Here is a 19,143-nt window from a genome sequence, read left to right as displayed (position 1 = left end):
ATGGAAGTGATGATTCTTAACCACTGGACTGACAGGGAAGTCCATAACTGCATTCTTTTCCACCAGGATATAATTCTAATTCACTGTCAAAGTTTTAACTATGGAACTGCTATGTCGTTATTTGCGCCAGGGATTATTTGTTCTCTACCTTCTACTGGTGATGGGCTTTTTGTTAGGATCTGGGTGAAGAGGGCACCCTCCTGCCATTTGGGCTTTCCAGGTGGCTCAGTAGTAAAGAATCCACCTGCCAAACAGGAGACATGGGTTTGATCCCTGGGCTGGGAAGATCCCCTGAAGAATGATATGGCAACCCACTCTAGCATTCTTCCTTGAGAAATCCCATGGATAGAGGAGCCTGGCGGGCTATAGTCCATGGGGTCACAAAGAGCTGGACACAGCTTAGCAACTAAACAGCAACAGGGCAGCCAGAGATCTAGCTCTAAAATCTCACTTCAGCATCTGCTTTCTTGACCACTTGTGACGGCAACTGTTGCAAGTTGGGTTCCCTTTGAAGTGGATCCTGAGGTGGAGAATAGCATGTTAATGAATTATTAAGAACTGATCCTCAACTTAACTATGGAAGGAAAGAGAGGAAAACGGGATTGGGTAGAGGGACAAGTTGTGCTGCACTGCAGTCTCAAAGGAGGATTCAACTCGCCCAACTCATGAGATCTGAAACTAGTATGAACCTTCAAAACTGTCCCAAATTGAGGAAGGGGGTCTTTATGTCTTGTGTGGTAGAAAAAAAAAATTAACCTGGTTCAAAGAGAAATCTTGCCTTTGTCCTCGGTTCCTGGAAGGTCATAACTAAGCCCTTGGAATGTCATGCCTGATAAAAGTTTTTGTTTACCTGAGAGCCTTAGGCCACAGCAGATGGTCTCACAATGTGATTTATGGTAGGTTTTTTGGGTCAAAAGGTATCAGTTTGATCTCAAAAGGACCTGGAGACTGATGCCAGCCGTGTAGGCAGTCAACCACATCTATGTTATGGAGTCCCAAATAAAAACTCTGAACACAAAGGCTCAGGTACGCTTACCTGTCTGGCAGTACTCCATGTGCTTTGTCGAATATGGTTGCTAGGGAACTTAGTGCTGTCTGCAATTCCATTGAGAGGGTGATTGGGAACTTCATACATGGCACTTTCCTGGACTTTGTCCATGATTCTCTATCCTGAATGATTTTAATCTGTATCCTTTCACTCTAATAAACTGTAACCGTGATCATAATAGCTTTCAAGGAGTTCTGTGAGCCCTTCTAGTGAATTGTTAAACTTGAGAGTGTTCTTAGAGATGCCCAAACTCTGCAGTTAGTCTCAAGAATGAAGGTGGTTTTGGAGAATTTTCTATATACTGACTTTGATGGATAGCATGGATATGATATTGGATATGATCTGTGTAGCCCCTGGAAGGATGGTAACTTTGGGTGTAGTTTGGATATAGTGGGCTTCCCCAGTGGCTCAGAGGTTAAAGCGTCTGCCTGGAATGCGGGAGACCCGGGTTCAATCCCCGGGTTGGGAAGATCCCCTGGAGAAGGAAATGGCAACCCACTCCAGTACTCTTGCCTGGAGAATCCCATGGAGGGAGGAGCCTGGTAGGCTACAGTCCATGGGGTCGCAAAGAGTCGGACACGACTGGGCGACTTCACTTTGGGTGTAGTAGTAGCCACCAAGACAAACCCAGGAGGGGGCTGTCAACTGGGGGTTTTCTGCTATTAATGGTCTCACAGACTAGAAAATGAAGCTTTTCATTCCTGAAGAAGACAAGTACATCACAGCATCCACCACAATGGGACAGGCTTTTGTTGTTAGATTTATATTTAAAATGGATAACCAACAAGGACCTATTGTATAGCACATGGAACTCTGCTCAGTGTTAAGTGGCAGCCAGGATGGGAGAGGATTTTGGGGAGAGAATGGATACATGTATATACATGGATGAGTCCCGTCACCTTTCGCCTGAAAATATCACAGCATTGTTAATTGGCTATATCCCAATAAAAAAATTAAAAGTTTAAAAAAAGAAAAAGGTAAGCTTGTTTCATGGACAGAATCTGTGCCATTGCATGTCTATCCATGACTTTCTGTGACTGTTATTGATAGTATACCTAGTGGATTTAGTCATTCAATGCTGATTTCTAATGACCAAAAGTATTATTATAATCAACATCCATGGTTCCTTGCTGGAACCACTCTCAGCAAGTAACCACATATTGACTTCAACAGTTCTCCTAAAATGTAAAATCTAAATGTAAAAGTCAGAAGCTAAAGCATTGCTATGTGGCATTTATTCTGAGGCGGACAACCTCTTTTGTGATTTGCATCATAGTGAACAGGGCCAAAGAAATAATCTGGAGCCATGGTTAAGTGTCAAGATTGCATTAATCGATAGAACACAGTTCTAATAGTAAGCACCAATTAGCTGTAACAAGTAATGACCATACAATACACACACAATTTCAAGTTAATCTTGTTAAGATCTTCTGCTATGGGTCTGTGGCCCCTGATTAAAGTTCTATTGGCGATTTCAAAAGGTCTTCAAGTTTTCACTTGTCTTCCTTATCGTCTATCTCTGCCTCACTCCAAAGTTGAAATGACTTTCTCTTGTCTAGAAATTTTGGTATTTTATTAAACATCTCTAGACTGTTTCCACAGCTTTCCTTGGTTATCACTTCCCCTGTTCTTTAATACTAAAGTTTGAGTGAAAAAAAAAAAATTAAAACATTTCCTTCTGTCAGACTGTCAGTGAAAATAGATACAAGTTATTCTGCTCTGGTTTGAGTTTTAAATCTTTAATAAATATGAAAATTCTTTTTCTCTTCCTCTTACCTTTTCAGACTCTTACCAAGCCATCACATTAGTATTCTACTAATGCTAGCAAAGTAAATAGCAGCTACTTTCACTGATGGCTCTCCTAAATCAAATGATTTATTATGGCTACACAAAAAAAGCTGAGTTTCAGCTCAGGAACCACAGAAGGATGGATTCATGCCAAAGCCAAATTCTCTTCCAGAAAGGGCTCTGGCAAAGAAGAATCCTCTTCCAAAACAAATCCATTTGTAAATCCTAAATAGAGTCAGCATTAAGTCCACAATTGAAGGATAGCCTTCTTTTTCAAAGCTTAGTGCAAGATAGAGAATTTTTTTCTCTAATTAAACAGTTAGCTGACTTCTCTTCCATCTTTATCATGACAGATGGATGCTTAAATATAAGATTTGGGATTTAATGTTCATTTTAAACTGTATTACTTTATAGCTTTAAAAGGTATTCCAGTCATTACTATAATTGCTATACATGCAAAATAGATTATAATAATGCAAACTGAACTTGAATTTTAGAAGATAAAAGTGGAAGAAACAATAACTTTTAGGCACCTTTTGACATTCAAAAACAGACTATAAGATGATCTGTCTCTCAATTCTACAAACACAAATGCTCACAGTAAGCAGATAGGAAGGAAGGCCAGTAACGCAATCAGGAGGGCTGAGGACTCTACACTTGAGAGCAAAGGCCCACATGAAGAAGGTAGATGCTACGAAGAAACATAAGACTGTATGTAGTCTTATAGGAGGCCGACCCAGTGTCTCCAGATTTTCTGATTTCCCCAGAGAAGCTGGAAATTCAGGTTTCATGTAAAATTTAATCTTTGTTAAAACTTACATTCCCACCAATAGTGTAGGAGTTTTCCTTTTCTTCATACCCTCTCTACCATTTGTTATATGTAAACTTTTTGATGATGGCCTTTCTAACTGGTATGAGGTGGTACCTCATTATAGCTGTGGTTTTGGTCTGTTTGTTTTTTGCATTTTACCAATAGTTAGTGATATTGAACATTTTTTCATGTGCTTGTTGGCCATCTTATCATCAATTCTTTCCATATTGTGGAGGAAGATAATATGGACTTTATAAAACTGGATTCCCTTTGCAGATTTTTAGAATATATTGCAGGGTCAGTGACTAATTTGACAGGCATTTTATTTGCTGATAACACACCCTGAGTGCTTAAGAAGGGTAACCAGCAAACAAAATCATAACCCAACCAGAGTACAAGAAATTCTCATTCCAGTCTCATGATGGTGCTGGATTATTTTGAGCAAATAAACACCCTTTGAAAATAGCTGCCTGCTCTGGAGTCTTGGAAAAATTCACCAGTCTATAGGTTTTAGAGAAAAGCAACAAGAAATTCTGGGTAGTTGAGTAAGGAGGGAAATGATCCTACAGTGCTTATCAGCCTTAAGTTGAAGGAGCCTCTTAGTATCTGCATGTGTTATAAATAATATAATCGCCTCTGTGCAATTGGATAGTGCTAATGGAGCCAGTGAATCCCACAGTATATAATATTTATTTGAAAGAGAAAATGATTTCATTTTCATTTTATTTCTAGTACAGCCAAGCATTCGAGTAGCACACGATGAGCCTTTCAATTACATGTTTAATTCATTCAGATGATTTGTGCACAGCAAGAAGATCTTAATCCCAGGAATTCTTAGTGAGAACATCGTTAGGTTAATGTCATTCTCAAAGGTTTCTTGGGTTGGATTCTACTTAACACCATCTCACAGACTGAACCATAGAGGCAAAAAAAAAAAAAAAAAAAAAAACAAAACAACCAGCAAGCAATAGCAAAACTTTTTTCCACTATGTCAGTTCTCCAGAGATAGCTGCTCAAACCTCCCAGGTCAGACAAGCTCTCAAGCTGAGCATACACTAGAGCCTTGTATCTCTCACATATCTTTTTAAAAAAATACTAGTACAGTTTTATTTGACCAATAAACAAATCCAGAATTATAGTGAGAACGTTCAATACAGCTTTATCGGTCATTGATTAATTTTGTATACAAAAAAATCAATAAGCAATATGGAAGATTTTAATAACATGCCTAGCAGACCTGACAAAATTGTCATGATTATAATACTATAAGCCAAAACTATAGTAAAGAGTGCATAGAACATTTGAAAAACAAGATTATGTTCTTATCCATAAGATAAATCACAAATTTCAAAAAATGTCATGTGGAATATTTTTTCTGATTACAGTAAAATGCAACCATAAGTCAGTTGAAAGATGTTTTTAAAATGCACATATTAAAAAAATAATAATAAAATAAAAATAAAAAATAAAATGCACATATCATAAATAGCTTTTTGTACGGTAAAATAAACTTTACTATTTAATTTTTATTACTGCTATAAAATCTTTTTAATCATGTAACAAAATCATTTGCACCTTTTTTTTAGATTCCACATTTAAGTGGTATATGATCACATTTGTAACTAAAGAGTCTTTTGTATCATCATTTGTAATTGTGCAGTGTTTACACACTAGAATGTAAAACCCAGTGTTGTCAGAGAATGCATCTGGCTTATCATCAGTGCCCAACACAATGCCTGACTCCTGATCAGTGCTTGATACAATTTGGTGAATAGTCTGCAATACAGCACTGTTTATTCTGGAAAAATAAATTAGAATTATCATTTCTGATATAGATACGTTTTTACTGACATAAAAAGGAATCCATGGATTTGTTTTCCAAAACAGGTATAAAACAAGATATATACCTATGGTAGTACTAGAATGTAGGGCTTAAAAGTGTTAAATAAGGGACTCCCCTGGTGGTATAGAGGTTAAGACTTCGGATTTCCACTGCAAGGGTTACAGGTTTGATCCCTGGTCAAGCAACTAAGATTCTGAATGCTTCCCAAATGCTGTGTGACATAGCCAAAAAAAGAAATTTTTTTAAGTGGGGATCTTAGATGAACGTGGGCAAGTTACTGACCTCAATGAGCATTAAAAGAGGAGCTATGAATAATCTCAAGTGTGAAGGGCTGTTAAAAGGAAGAGTGAGAAAATTGACTAAATAAAATAATTAAAAATAATTTTAAAAATCTCAGCAAACTGCCTGAGATATATACCAACTGCATGATAAATATTAGCTGTACTAAAGACTACAACCTCATTTTATGGAGAAAAATAAATCTGTGTATATATAAACAACTCAAAACTATTCAGATCAAATTATTAACATGAATATGTTTGGTATTAGGATTTTAGAGTTTTTTAATTTTCTTTTTATGCTTTTGTTTGTATTTCTGAACAATAAGGCCATTTTAATTTGTGGGTGGGGATAATTGAGTTTTCTACTGTAGCTTTAGCTGTCTGACCCTTTATTACAAAGCAGAATATTCTGGAGATGGTTTTCCCAGAAAATGATCTCAGACACATTTAAGTGAGTGAGGAAGATCAAATGAAGGTTTCAAATGGCTGACTGAAGTAAAGTGTTTGCCTGGTCACATTCTCCAAATTCCATTGATGTGACTGAGAAGTGCACAAGCAAAATACATTTTAGCAGAGCTGAAAAACCAAGAGAGTGGCCACTAACATGTCAGAACCTTGAGAATGTTCTAGAAAGAGCAAGTGGAAACAGATCTGAAGAATTCAGAATTCCAGAAAGGAAGTGAGAAGTCCCCCAAGGAATAACTGTAAACAACTGTATGATCAGAGGCAGTAGGGAGAGAAAGACTAGGGCTAGGTCTGGGCCCTGTCTGAGAGTGTGGAGAACTGTGTTCCTGCCCAGGTAAAGTGCCAGATGCTGGCTTTGACCTCAAGTACAGCTCCATAACATGGGCATTTTGACACAGGAGATTCACAGAGTAGATACTGGGGCTGGAACAAAGCAATTTCCTAAATATTGTGGGCTACCTCAAGGGAAAATAGTAACCTTCATCTGAAGACAAACTACTGGTTGACCTAAAAGGGAAGTCTAGTCCACTGGGACCCATAACTGTTCTTCATTCCAAAAGAAGCACCAACACCTCCAACCAGAACTGTAGTGATCCCAAGAGAAACAGGGGTTTCATTTGCACTAGGAAAATATACCCAAGCTATCAAGTGTGTCTGTTTATGTGCACTTATCCAAAAATACGTAGTGCCGTGAAGTATTGTCAAACATTCTATGGAAATTGATGGCTGACAGAGTGAAGGGAAGGTGAATGAGAAAGAGGGAAGGAGAGAGAAAGGAAAGAGGGAAAAAAGATGGCTTTCAATTGGAAATTAATTTGCTTAGAAATTAATATTGACCTGTCTTTTTTTGGTCATAGTTGAGGGGTATAACTGTTTCCATCCTTTGTTTGCAATGTTTCTGTGGTCATTTTGTGTAACTTTTATATACATCAAATAACTGGAATTTATTCTCTAACTCAATCTAAGTGTCAGTACACTTAATAGACTATTTTGATATAACCACCTTTATTTTGATTACTGCTATTTGATAACATCCTCACTCCTGTTACCTTTTTTTCTATGAGCTATCATTGTGCTGTTTTTCTTTTTTCTTCTTCTTTTACTTTTGTTGATTAAAGAAGTTTTTTGTTTCCTTTTTTGCTCTACTGGTTTGGAAATAACACGTTATAGTTCCACTTTTCTCAAGATTAAATGTATGCTGAACAAAGTATTTAAAATGTTTTAATTAAATATTTTTTAAGATTGAAAAACAATTTATACATTGAAGCTCCTCTTGAAACAAGGCAAGATGCTTATCATGCTTTTGCCTCCTCCTATGTTTGTTGAGGGAGAAGGCAATGGCACCCGACTCCAGTACTCTTGCCTGGAAAATCCCATGGATGGAGAAGCCTGGTGGGCTGCAGTCCATGGGGTCGCTAAGAGTCGGACACGACTGAGCGACTTCACTTTCACTTTTCAGTTTCATGCATTGAAGAAGGAAATGGCAACCCACTCCAGTATTCTGGCCTGGAAAATCCCAGGGACGGGGAGCCTGGTGGGCTGCCATCTGTGGGGTCACACAGAGTTGGACATGACTGAAGCGACTTAGCAGCAGCGGCAGCATGTTTGTTGAAAACATTTGAATTCCTGTTTATTACTATTATCATTTTAAAGTTAGGCCTCTGTTTACTAAGAAACCATTTAAAATTGCCAAGTAGGGCTTGGCATCTAATTTAATGGCATTAAAATGTAGGGCTTATTCAGGAACTACAATGAGGGTTCAAATTTAGGACATTTACTATGGCAACTTACTATATTACTGAGCAAATAAAATTTCCTTAACTTGATAAAAGGTGTTACAGAAAACATCATACTTCAGTGTGAAATAGTAGAGGCATTTGATTACAATTTAAACCAGAGAAAGATGCTGCTGCTGCTGCTAAGTCGCTTCAGTCGTGTCCAACTCTGTGCGACCCCATAGACGGCAGCCCACCAGGCTCCCCCATCCCTGGGATTCTCCAGGCAAGAACACTGGAGTGGGTTGCCATGTCCTTCTCCAGTGCATGAAAGTGAAGTCGCTCAGTGGTGTCCGACTCTTAGCGACCCCATGGTCTGCAGCCTACCAGGCTCCTCCATCCATGGGATTTTCGTGGCAAGAGTACTGGAGTGGGGGAGAAAGATGCTACACAACATTATTCTGGAAGTTCAAATCAATGCAATTAGATAAGAAAGGTGAATAAAATTAATAAGTATTGGAAAAAAAGAGATAAAATAGTCGTTATTGTCAGATGACCTAGCTATTTTTTTTAAAGAAAAGAAATCAAATCAAAAAACACAGAGAACAATAAGGAAGTTCAGTAAGGCAGCGAATTACAAGATTAACATTAAAAAAAAAATTAGCTTTGTAGACCAAAAAAGAACTAATATAAATTACAATGAAATCTCAAAGTCTCCAGAGGAACAAAAACTATGAAATAGCTAGAAATAACCAAATAAAGAGATGCACAAACCTTGAGAAGAAAACTAGTCTACTGAAGTACTAAAAAAACTTTTCCAGATGAATGGGAAAACTAACTTTCATAAAATATCAATTATCTCATACTTAGTTTATAAACTCAGAGAAATGCCATTTAGAACATCAATAGTGTTTTTAATGGAACTTGAAAAGCTGTATCTAAAGTTCACATAGAGGAACAAGTGTACAAAAAATATCAAGGTGAGAAATATCAGTATTTTATAGAGTGTTATTAACATGATACTAAATGATGAAAAGGATATCTTTGGGGGGTGTTAGTTCTAGAAGGTCTTGTAGGTCTTCATAGAACTGTTCAACTTCAGCTTCTTCAGCATCACTGGTCAGGGCATAGACTTGGATTACCCTGATATTGAATGATTTTCCTTGGAAACAAACAGAGATCATTCTGTCATTTTTGAGACTGCATTTTGAGATTGCATCCAAGTACTGCATTTTGGACTCTTTCGTTGACCATAATGGCTACTCCATTTCTTCTGAGGGATTCCTGCCCACAGTAGTAGATATAATGGTCATCTGAGTTAAAGTCACCCATTCCAGTACATTTTAGTTTGTTGATTCCTAAAATGTCAAAGTTCACTCTTGCTATCTCCTGTTTGATCACTTCCAATTTGCCTTGATTCATGGACCTAAATTCCAGGTTCCTATGCAATATTGCTCTTTACAGCATCAGCTCTTTACTTCCATCACCAGTCATGTCCACAAATGAGTGCTGTTTTTGCTTTGGCTCCATCTCTTCATTCTTCCTGGAGTTATTTCTCCACTGATTCATTCAGTGTCCTATCTTTTGCCTTTTCATACTGTTCATGGGGTTCTCAAGGCAAGAATACTGAAATGGCTTGCCATTCCCTTCTCCAGTGGACCGCGTTTTGTGAGAACGCTGACAAAACAAGACCAAGAGCTGACTTTGGTTCAGATCACGAACTCTTTATTGCCAAGTTCAGACTGAAATTGAAGAAAGCAGGGAAAACCACTAGACCATTCAGGTATGATCTAAATCAAATCCCTTATGATTATACAGTGGAAGTGACAAATAGATTCAAGGGATTAGATTTGATAGACAAAGTGCCTGAAGAACTACAGACAGAGGTTCATGACATTGTACAAGAGGCAGGGATCAAGACCATCTCCAAGAAAACAAAATACAAAAAGCCAAAATGGCTGTCTGAGGAGGCCTTACAAATACCTGGGATAAGAAGAGACGCTAAAGGCAAAAAAGAGAAAAGGAAAGATATACACATTTGAATGCAGAGTTCCAAAGAATAGCAAGGAGAGATAAGAAAGCCTTCCTCAGTGATCAATGCAAAGAAATAGAGGAAAACAATAGAAGGGGAAAGACTAGAGATCTCTTCAAGAAAATTAAAGATACCAAGGGAACATTTCTTGCAAAGATGGGCTCAAAAAGGACAGAAATGGTAGGACCTAACAGAAGCAGAAGATATTAAGAAGAGGTGGCAAGAATACACAGAAGAACTATACAGAAAAGATCTTCACGGCCCAGATAACACAATGGTGTGATCACTCACCTAGAGCCACACATCCTGGAATGTGAAGTCAAGTGGACCTTAGAAAGCATCACTATGAACAAAGCCAGTGGAGGTGATGGAATTCCAGTTGAGCTATTTCAAATCCTAGAAGATGATGCTGTGAAAGTGCTGCACTCAATATGCCAGCAAATTTGGAAAACTCCGTAGTGGCCGCAGGACTGGAAAAGTTCAGTTTTCATTCCAATTCCAAAGAAAGGCAATGCCAAAGAATGCTCAAACTACCTCACAATTGCACTCATCTCACACACTAACAAAATAATGCTCAAAATTCTCCAAGCTAGGCTTCAACAGTACGTGAACCATGAACTTCCAGGTGTTCAAGCTGGATTTAGAAAAGGCAGAGGAACCAGAGATCAAATTGCCAACATCTGTTGGATCATTGGAAAAGCACAAGAATTCCAGAAAAACATCTACTTCTACTTTATTGACTACACCAAAGCCTTTGACTGTGTGGATCACAACAAACTGTGGAAAGCGATTAAAGAGATGGGAATACCAGACCACCTGACTTGCCTCCTGAGAAATCTGTATGCAGGTCAAGAAGCAACAGTTAGAACTGAACATGGAACAACAGACTGGTTCCAAATAGGAAAAGGAGTACATTAAGACTGTATATTGTCACCCTGCTTATTTAATTTCTATGCAGAGTACATCATGAGAAATGCTGGGCTGGAAGAAGCTCAGGCTGGAATCAAGATTGCCAGGAGAAATATCAATAATCTCAGATATGCAGATGACACCACACTTATGGCAGCAAGTGAAGAACAAAAGAGCCTCTTGATGAAAGTGAAAGAGGAGAGTAAAAAAGTTGGCTTAAACCTCAACATTCAGAAAACTAAGATCATGGCATCTGGTCCCATCACTTAATGGCAAATAGATAGGGAAATAATGGAATCAGTGAGACACTTTATTGGGGGGGGGGGTGCTCCAAAAGCATAGCAGACAGTGACTGCAGCCCTAATATTAAAGACATTTGTTCCTTGGAAGAAAAGTTATGTCCAACCTAGACAGCATATTAAAAAGCAGAGACATTACTTTCCCAACAAAGGTCCGTCTAGTCAAGGCTATGGTTTTTCTAGCAATCATGTATGGATGTGAGAGTTGGACTATAAAGAAAGCTGAGCACCAAAGAATTGATGCTTTTGAACGATGGTGTTGGAGAAGACTCTTGAGAGTCCCTTGGACTGCAAGGAGATCCAACCAGTCCATCCTAAAAGAGATCAGTCCTGAAGATTCATTGGAAGGACTGATGCTGAAGCTGAAACCAGTATTTTGGCCACCTGATGCAAAGGACTGACTCATTTGAAAAGACCCTGATGCTGGGAAAGATAGAAGGCAGGAGGAGAAAGGGACAACAGAGGATGAAATGGTTGGACGGCATCACTGACTCAATGGACATGAGTTTGAGTAAGTTCTGGGAGGTGGTGGTGGACAGAAAAGCCTGGCCTGCTGCTGTCCATGGGGTGGCAAAGAGTCGGACACAACTGAGCAACTGAACTGAAATGAAACAATGAAATTGAATACAGATTCAAAACCAAATGCAAATTTAGTATTATGACCATAAGAGGGTGAACTACATAATAGATGATTTGGGACAAACGGTTATCCAATTGGGAAGTTATAAAGTCAGATTCTTACACTATATGCAAGATTAAATCCTGGTTAGATTAAAGATCTTACTACTAAAAACTTGTCAGAAGAAAGTTTGAAATAATAACTTTATAATTTGGGGGATGTTTTCCAAAGCAAAACAAAAAAATGTGTAAATCATGAAAGGAAAGTTACTGATTTGATGATTCACAAATTTAAAGCATCTCTGAGGCAAACACCATAAGCACACTTTAAAGTAAAGCAATAAACCAAGAAGGAAGATTTGCACCATAACAAAGTCACTCTCTGTTCATAAACAGTGCCTACAAATTGGTAAGAATGATATTTCTAAAAAAGGAAAACAGATATAATTAGGTAATTAGCAAAAGAAAAACACATGACAGATAAGAAAGGATATTCAACCTCACTAGGAAATACAGAAGTGAATATTAAAGTAATGTAATGATACCCTTTCTTCCCTCAGAATGGCAAAATCTTTAAAGATTGAGGGTATTTATTTATTAAAAAGAATGTGGGAAAATGGATAAACATACTGGGGTAGGAGTGTAACTCATCATAGGCTTCTTGGTGGCCACCTTGACAATATCTGGTCAAACATGCAGACAATGGGCTCTTCTACTTCTGATTCCATGAAACACACACAGATGGCCCACTCCAAGCCACGAATACTAGAATATTCACTGATTCTTGTTCATTTGGATTCAGTCTAGTGGCCATCACTATGAAGACAGTTATCACAAAGGTGCTATAATGCAGTCACAAAGACAATGGAAGCAAGGCCAGAGGGACCCAGGCAGAAAGATGTCTAAGACACACTAAGAGAAAAAACAAATCACAGAACAATATGAATAGTTGGATCCTTTTACCTTTTTTAAACTACATACAAGTATGTCTTATATCCATATATAAATACATAGAAAAAATTCTGAATGATAAAAACCAAATGGTTTGCAATGGTTTCCCATAGGGAAGAGAATGGCATCCAGGAAAGAAATGAATGGGTGCTTTCATTTTTCATTTATATACACCTGTACTGTTCAAACTTTTACAGGGAGCAAATAGTCACATGTTACCTCTATAATTTTTTAAAAGAAATTAAGGTCAAATAGCACCAAACTTCCCTGTTCTGTCACATACTTTGAAAGGAACTGCTTGCTGGGTCCTCTCCATAGAGCTGACATACACTGGGGTAAGGCAGCTAAAATCACCTGGTATTGTGAAAAGAGTTTAAAATGCACTCAGTGAACAAAAGCTATGCTCCAAGCTTGATCTTGTTTTCCTGGTTTATTTTCCCAACATCCCACATGCGTTTGCATCTGACTATTTTCTGGATGTCTCTGTGAGCACCCTTAAATCCTGATAGAGAATATCAGTAGGTATCATGAATAGTAGAGGGTCCTGAGTCTGGGGCTCTGGGATCCAGACTAATCAGGTCTGTTCAGTTCAGTTCAGTTCAGTTCAGTTGCTCAGTTGTGTTCAACTCTTTGCCACCCCATGGACTGCAACACACCAGGCATCCCTGTCCATCACCAACTCCCGGAGTTCACTCAAACTCATGTCCATTGAGTTGGTGATGCCATCCAACCACTTCATCCTCTGTCATCCCCGTCTCCTCCTGCCTTCAATCTTTCCCAGCATCAGGGTCTTTTCCAATGAATCAGTTCTTTGTATCATGTGGCCAAAGTATTGGAGTTTCAGTTTCAGCTTTAGCATCACTACTTCCAATGAATATTCAGGACTGATTTCCTTGAGGATTGGCTGGTTGGATCTCTTTGCAGTCCAAGGGACTCTCAAGAGTCTTCTCCAACACCACAGTTCAAAAGCATCAATTCTTTGGTGCTCAGCTTTCTTTATAGTCCAACTCCCACATCCATACATGACCACTGGAAAAACCATAGCTTTGACTAGACGGACCTTTGTTGGGAAAGTAATGTCTCTGCTTTTTACTATGTTGTCTAGGTTGTTCATAACTTTTCTTCCAAAGAGCAAGCGTCTTTTAATTTCATGGCTGCAGTCACCATCAGCAGTGATTCCAGAATAAGTCTTAGCTTCTCCACACTTGTCTTTTTCATCTGCAAAATTCAGTGGCTGGCCCGGTGCTGTCAGAGACCCTTTGCAGCTCTTAACATTTAGGGTGCTTGTTCCAGGCTCCCTCTCTTTTCCACATCCTAAAGGCACTGGGACAAGAAAGTGTGAACACTTGCCCCCTTCATCAATATGAATCATTGGGATTTGATTATATGTCCATGTGGGGCCAGGGGCTGATGAGGAATTAATGACTCATGAGTCTGCTGCCAGATTTTACATGGAAAACCATTTCATTTTCCCAACTGCACCTGTTCATTTGGAAATCACATGGATAGTTCATGCTGGGGGTCTCTGTGAGGATCTGCTGTGGTTCCTGGCCAGTGGTCACTGTGACCCACAGCTCTGAGCCAGAAACTAACACAGTATTGTAGATCAACCATACTGCAATTTTTAAAAATAAAATAAAAACAGAACCAATGGTACAACAAATATCTATATAAAACCTCTGTTTTGTCTCCACACACCCACCTCCCCACCCCATGACAGCATTGCTCTTCCTACCAACGAGTTTTAATCAATATCCTGATTTTTTTTAGTCATTCATAATTTCCATGTTTTTCTCAACAGTTTTACTAAATATGCAGAATTATCTTTTAAGTTATCTTTTTTTCATAAAATCCTAAAGAGGATTAATTAAATGACATAATGCTTAAAATCCTTAGCACAGTGTCTGACATATAGCAAGTACTAAAAAATGTCATCTATGTCCTGATTCTTTTAAATTTCCACTAAAGTAATGCAAAAGATCCTTCATTTATTCAGTTGTTCACCTCATTCATTTCTTAATCACCTAAGATTAAGATGGGTCATCTCATCTCTTCCATGATAGATGCTATAATGATATACAGTTTGGGGTGAAGTTTTTTATCTTTTTAAATAATCATAGATGCACAAAAAAATTGTAAAAAGAGTACAAGGAGGTTCTGTGTACCCATCCTCCAGCTCCTACTGACATTCTATATGTCTACAGCACATTCTCAAAACCAGGAAATTAACATTGGGATGATACAATTAACAGGACTATAAACTTTCTTCAGATTTCACCAATCTTTGCATGAACTTTTTTTTTGGGGGGGAGGGGGTGGTATGTCCTTGCCTCCCATGACATTTTTATCCTGTATGCAGATCTGTGTAAGATCCAGACCTGTCTGTCACCACAAAGGAATTCTCTATGCAATCCCTTTAGAGTCGCACCCTTCCTACCTAATCCCTGGCAACCACCGATCTGCTCCCTATCTCTAATTTTGTCATTTTGAGAATGCTATGTAAATGGACTCATAGAATATCTAACCTTTTGAGATAAACTATGCAGTTTTACACTCATGGGAAATTGACCTTACATCCTGACTCTAGATTTCTTGGCTGGGGAGAATTTCTTGCCTAGATTTTTTAATTAATTTTTATTGGAGTATAGTTGCTTTATAATGTTGTGTTAGTTTCTGCTGTGAATCAGCTAAATGTATACATATATCCTCTCTGTTTTGGATTTCCTTCCCATTTAGGTCAACACAGAGCACTGAGTAGAGTCCTCTGAGCTATACAGTAGGTTCTCGTTGGTAATATATTTTATACACAGTGTCAATAGAATATATATGTCAATCCCAGGCTTGCAGTTCATCCCACTCCCATTTCCCCCCACCACGCCCCCGTTTCCATATGTTTGTTCTCTCCATCTGTGTCCTTGACTATTAATAGATTTTTACTGAGAATGAATTTCATCTTCAGGTCATGCAGTGTTTCAGTGCCTTGAGAATCTGTTCAAACTATGAAGATAGAGTATTTAACCACTAGTTAGAATTTACCAGGACTTTGGAGGGTGTTCATGAGGGATCCAGAATGGGAGGGAGGGAAGAGAAGCAGAAAATAGCCCTGGAACTAGATATTTGGGGGTCCAGGATATTTGGGCATCCTGACATGAAAACCATAATTGATGGCAAGACCATTCAGTTGCTGTCCATGCTGAAAACTAACAAACTGGGAAGAGGTTTGTCTATAAATGTCAGAAATGAGTTTCAATGGTTTGCATCAGTCCCTCACCCCCAACTGACCAAAAAAGGATATCGTTTGCAAATTACACAGTAGGCCAGGAAGACAGTCTGAAAACCCTTTCAATCGGATATTTGGGAAGGCGCTTGTCAAAAAAACCACCTTTGCCAAGTTTCCAGGCTGCTCTTTTGCAAACTCACTTTTGAAGACACATCACAAAGCAGGAAGTGGAAGGAGAAACATGTTTTACTTTGTGATACAATGAAGTCCTTTGTCCAACAAATAGATGCAATAATATCACTGCGTTGAATCCACAAAACGCTTCTCCAAAGTGGTTGTGGCTGCTTTTTCAACTTTTGCACCTTCCGTCTGGTTGAGAGCACCAAAAGAATGGTGCTAAAAGCCTCTTTTCAGATACTTCAGGGGCATTCTTTTGTTTGAATGTACTTTCCCTTTCCCACCCTGTCCCTGGCACCAAACACAGCCTTACAAATCGGCTCAGACTGGCAGGCCGGATGAAGTCAGCAGGGGCTGTGCCAAGTTCCTCTCCAAACTCTGCTCACTCACCCTCTCTCCGCATAGAAAGGGCAGCCTGACTGCTCTCAGAAGCAGAGCTTTGTATACATGCCAAGGGGCTCTTGGGGAGAGCTAAAGCAGAGATCCTCCCACATTGATTTTACCTAGACTGTGTCAGACAGAGCAGAACACCTTACAAATTACCACATTTTCTCTTTACTTAATATTATTAATAGAAGCTTTGTCTGATTCTGCAACTGATACCTGAAAGGACATTCCAAATGAAGATGTGTTTCTATAAGCCAACGACACCCAAAATTACTTAATAAGACAAACCGTTTACTGTCTCCTACTGGATTTGAGAGCCCACACATGAGAGTGCTTCAGTTTTCTAAAACACACAAAAACGTGTGAAAATGTAAAGACATGAATTCCAGTGGCATTTCTCAATTGCAGGTGTATGGATTTTTAGGCACCATAACTTTTAATTAGCTCGGCTGTGTGGTTTAGAACAGTGGTTCTCAACTGGGACAGTTCTGCCCCCCAAGGAACACTGGGCAATATCTGGAGACATTGGTGGTTGTCACAACTGGGTGGAGAGTGTTACTGGCATCTAGTGGGTAGAGGTCAGAAATGCTGCCGGCCATCCCAAGATGCACAAGACAGCCTTCCCTGCAAAGACTTCCTGGCCCTAAATGTCAATAGTGCTGAGAGTGAGAAACCTAGTTAAAGGAAAGCATGACACCTTTGAAGTCAGAGACCCTGGATCAGAATGCTGCCTTTATCTTCAATCTAACCTATCCAAGCTTTGATTCCTCTTCTGTAAACTTGGAAAAGGCCCTGATGCTGGGAAAGATTGAGGACAGCAGGAGAAGGGGTCAAAAGAGAATGAGATGGTTGGCTGACATCACCAACTCAATGGACATGAGTCTGAGCAACTCCAGGGGCAGTAAAGGACAGGGAAGCCTGGCATGCTGCAGTCCATGTGGTCACAAAGAATCGGACACGACTTAGTGAGCTGAACAATATGGAGATGAAGGAGTGAGTTTTCATGAGTGTTTATTGCAATCTGCTTTTTAGATTCTATCACATCTCTAGGGCAGGTTTTCTCATTTCTACTGACATGTGGAACCAGGTAATGATTTGTTATTGGGTATTGTCTTGTGTATTATAGAACTTTTAGCAGTATCCTGATATCTGCCTACCAAAAGGCCATAGAAATACTCCCCTTTCTTGCCCCCAACCTCACAGTTGTGACAAGCAAAAATGTCTTCATACATTGCCAAACATCCCTGGGAGGGTACAAAATTACCCCAATTAAGAATTGAGGACTATTGCCCTAAGGTAAATGAGAATTAGGTTTTCTAAAGCTTTCTTGCTTCCCTGCAGTATTTACAATATTCGTCCTTAAAATTAAGTCTCTGAAACCTTATTATGAGTTAATACACCTGTTTGCTGTCCTGACAATTAAATAATAAAAAGTGTGTAAAAACATCTAGCACAGCAAGAAGCACTGTGATCAATATTTCTTGACTTTGACATGGAAACAACCTAACTGTCTATCAACAGATGAAGATGTGGGGTGTGTGTGTGTGTGTGTGTGTGTGTGTGTGTGTGTATAATGTATTCCAATATATATTGGAATATATATACTGCTCAGTCATTAAAAGGAACAAAATCATGCCATTTGCAGTAACATGGAGCCTCAGGTTTCCTAGCTCTGTCTTTGGCTTTGTTCCTTAATCAATCTCTTTTAGCAATAATGTTCCTCTATGTGTTTCACTGATTTTCCCTCTTGTCATCTTACTTAGTATGACCTTATATCCAGGCTGAGATGCACCTAGATGAGGGTGGGGCCATGGCTCATGTGTCTCTTTATCCTGGACTGTGTCTGCATAGATGCTGGCAGAGATTCTCCAAAACGTTTTAGCGATTTGCAGTGCTTTAAAGATACGTCTGCAAATTCTTTGACAGCATTAAAAGTGGAGTGGAATCCCATTGCCTTTGGATGTGGGCCAGCTTAGCGATGCGAAACCAACAGACAGAAAGCAGCAGACGTGAGGCAGCATGTCTTCCAAGACTGGGTCACAAATTGTGATGTGGCTTCTTCCTGACACTCTCTCGTTTATAAATTTTATTTTATTATGATAAGAACACTTAACATGAGATCTACCCTCTTAATAAAAGCTTGAGTGTACAGTGCAGTGTTATTGACCACAGCCTAGATCTCTCTTAGAACATGGACCTTGGAATGCTGAGCTGACATATAAGTAGCTGAAGGGGCCACATGAAAACACAAAGATGCCCAAGGAACCCCAACTGTGTTAGCCCCCTTGATCTAATCCTCCCAGGATTAATCCCCAGATATGGGAGTGAATGACTTTCATATGATTCTAACCCCAGTCTTCAGGCTACCCCGGCTGACTTCCCAACTGTCTCTATTGCCCAAATTCATAAGCAAAATAAATATTTCTGTTTGAAGCCACTAAAATTTGTGTGGTGCATCACACAGCATTAGATAATAGGAAGAGATTGGATCCACAGGTGAAGAACTGTGGAATACAGAACCAAAAATATTCCCCATTTCAAATACATCCCAAAACTGCAGGGTCAATGGTTAAGGTCACTCTAATTGCACCATCTCTCT

At 39.1% G+C, this 19,143-nt stretch overlaps 1 non-coding gene across 1 annotated transcript; it reads left to right on the top strand.

Annotated features, from left to right (window-relative positions):
* Window positions 1-1,445: 1,445 nt before the first annotated feature.
* Window positions 1,446-1,518, top strand: TRNAS-GGA (transfer RNA serine (anticodon GGA)). Its single transcript has one exon. It is a non-coding gene; the product is annotated as a tRNA-Ser (tRNA).
* Window positions 1,519-19,143: the final 17,625 nt, after the last annotated feature.

Source organism: Ovis canadensis, chromosome 3 (genome assembly GCF_042477335.2).
Source record: "Ovis canadensis isolate MfBH-ARS-UI-01 breed Bighorn chromosome 3, ARS-UI_OviCan_v2, whole genome shotgun sequence".
NCBI lineage: Eukaryota > Metazoa > Chordata > Mammalia > Artiodactyla > Bovidae > Ovis > Ovis canadensis.
The sequence above is the reverse complement of the archived record's forward strand: the minus strand, read 5'-3'. Positions and strand labels throughout refer to the sequence as shown.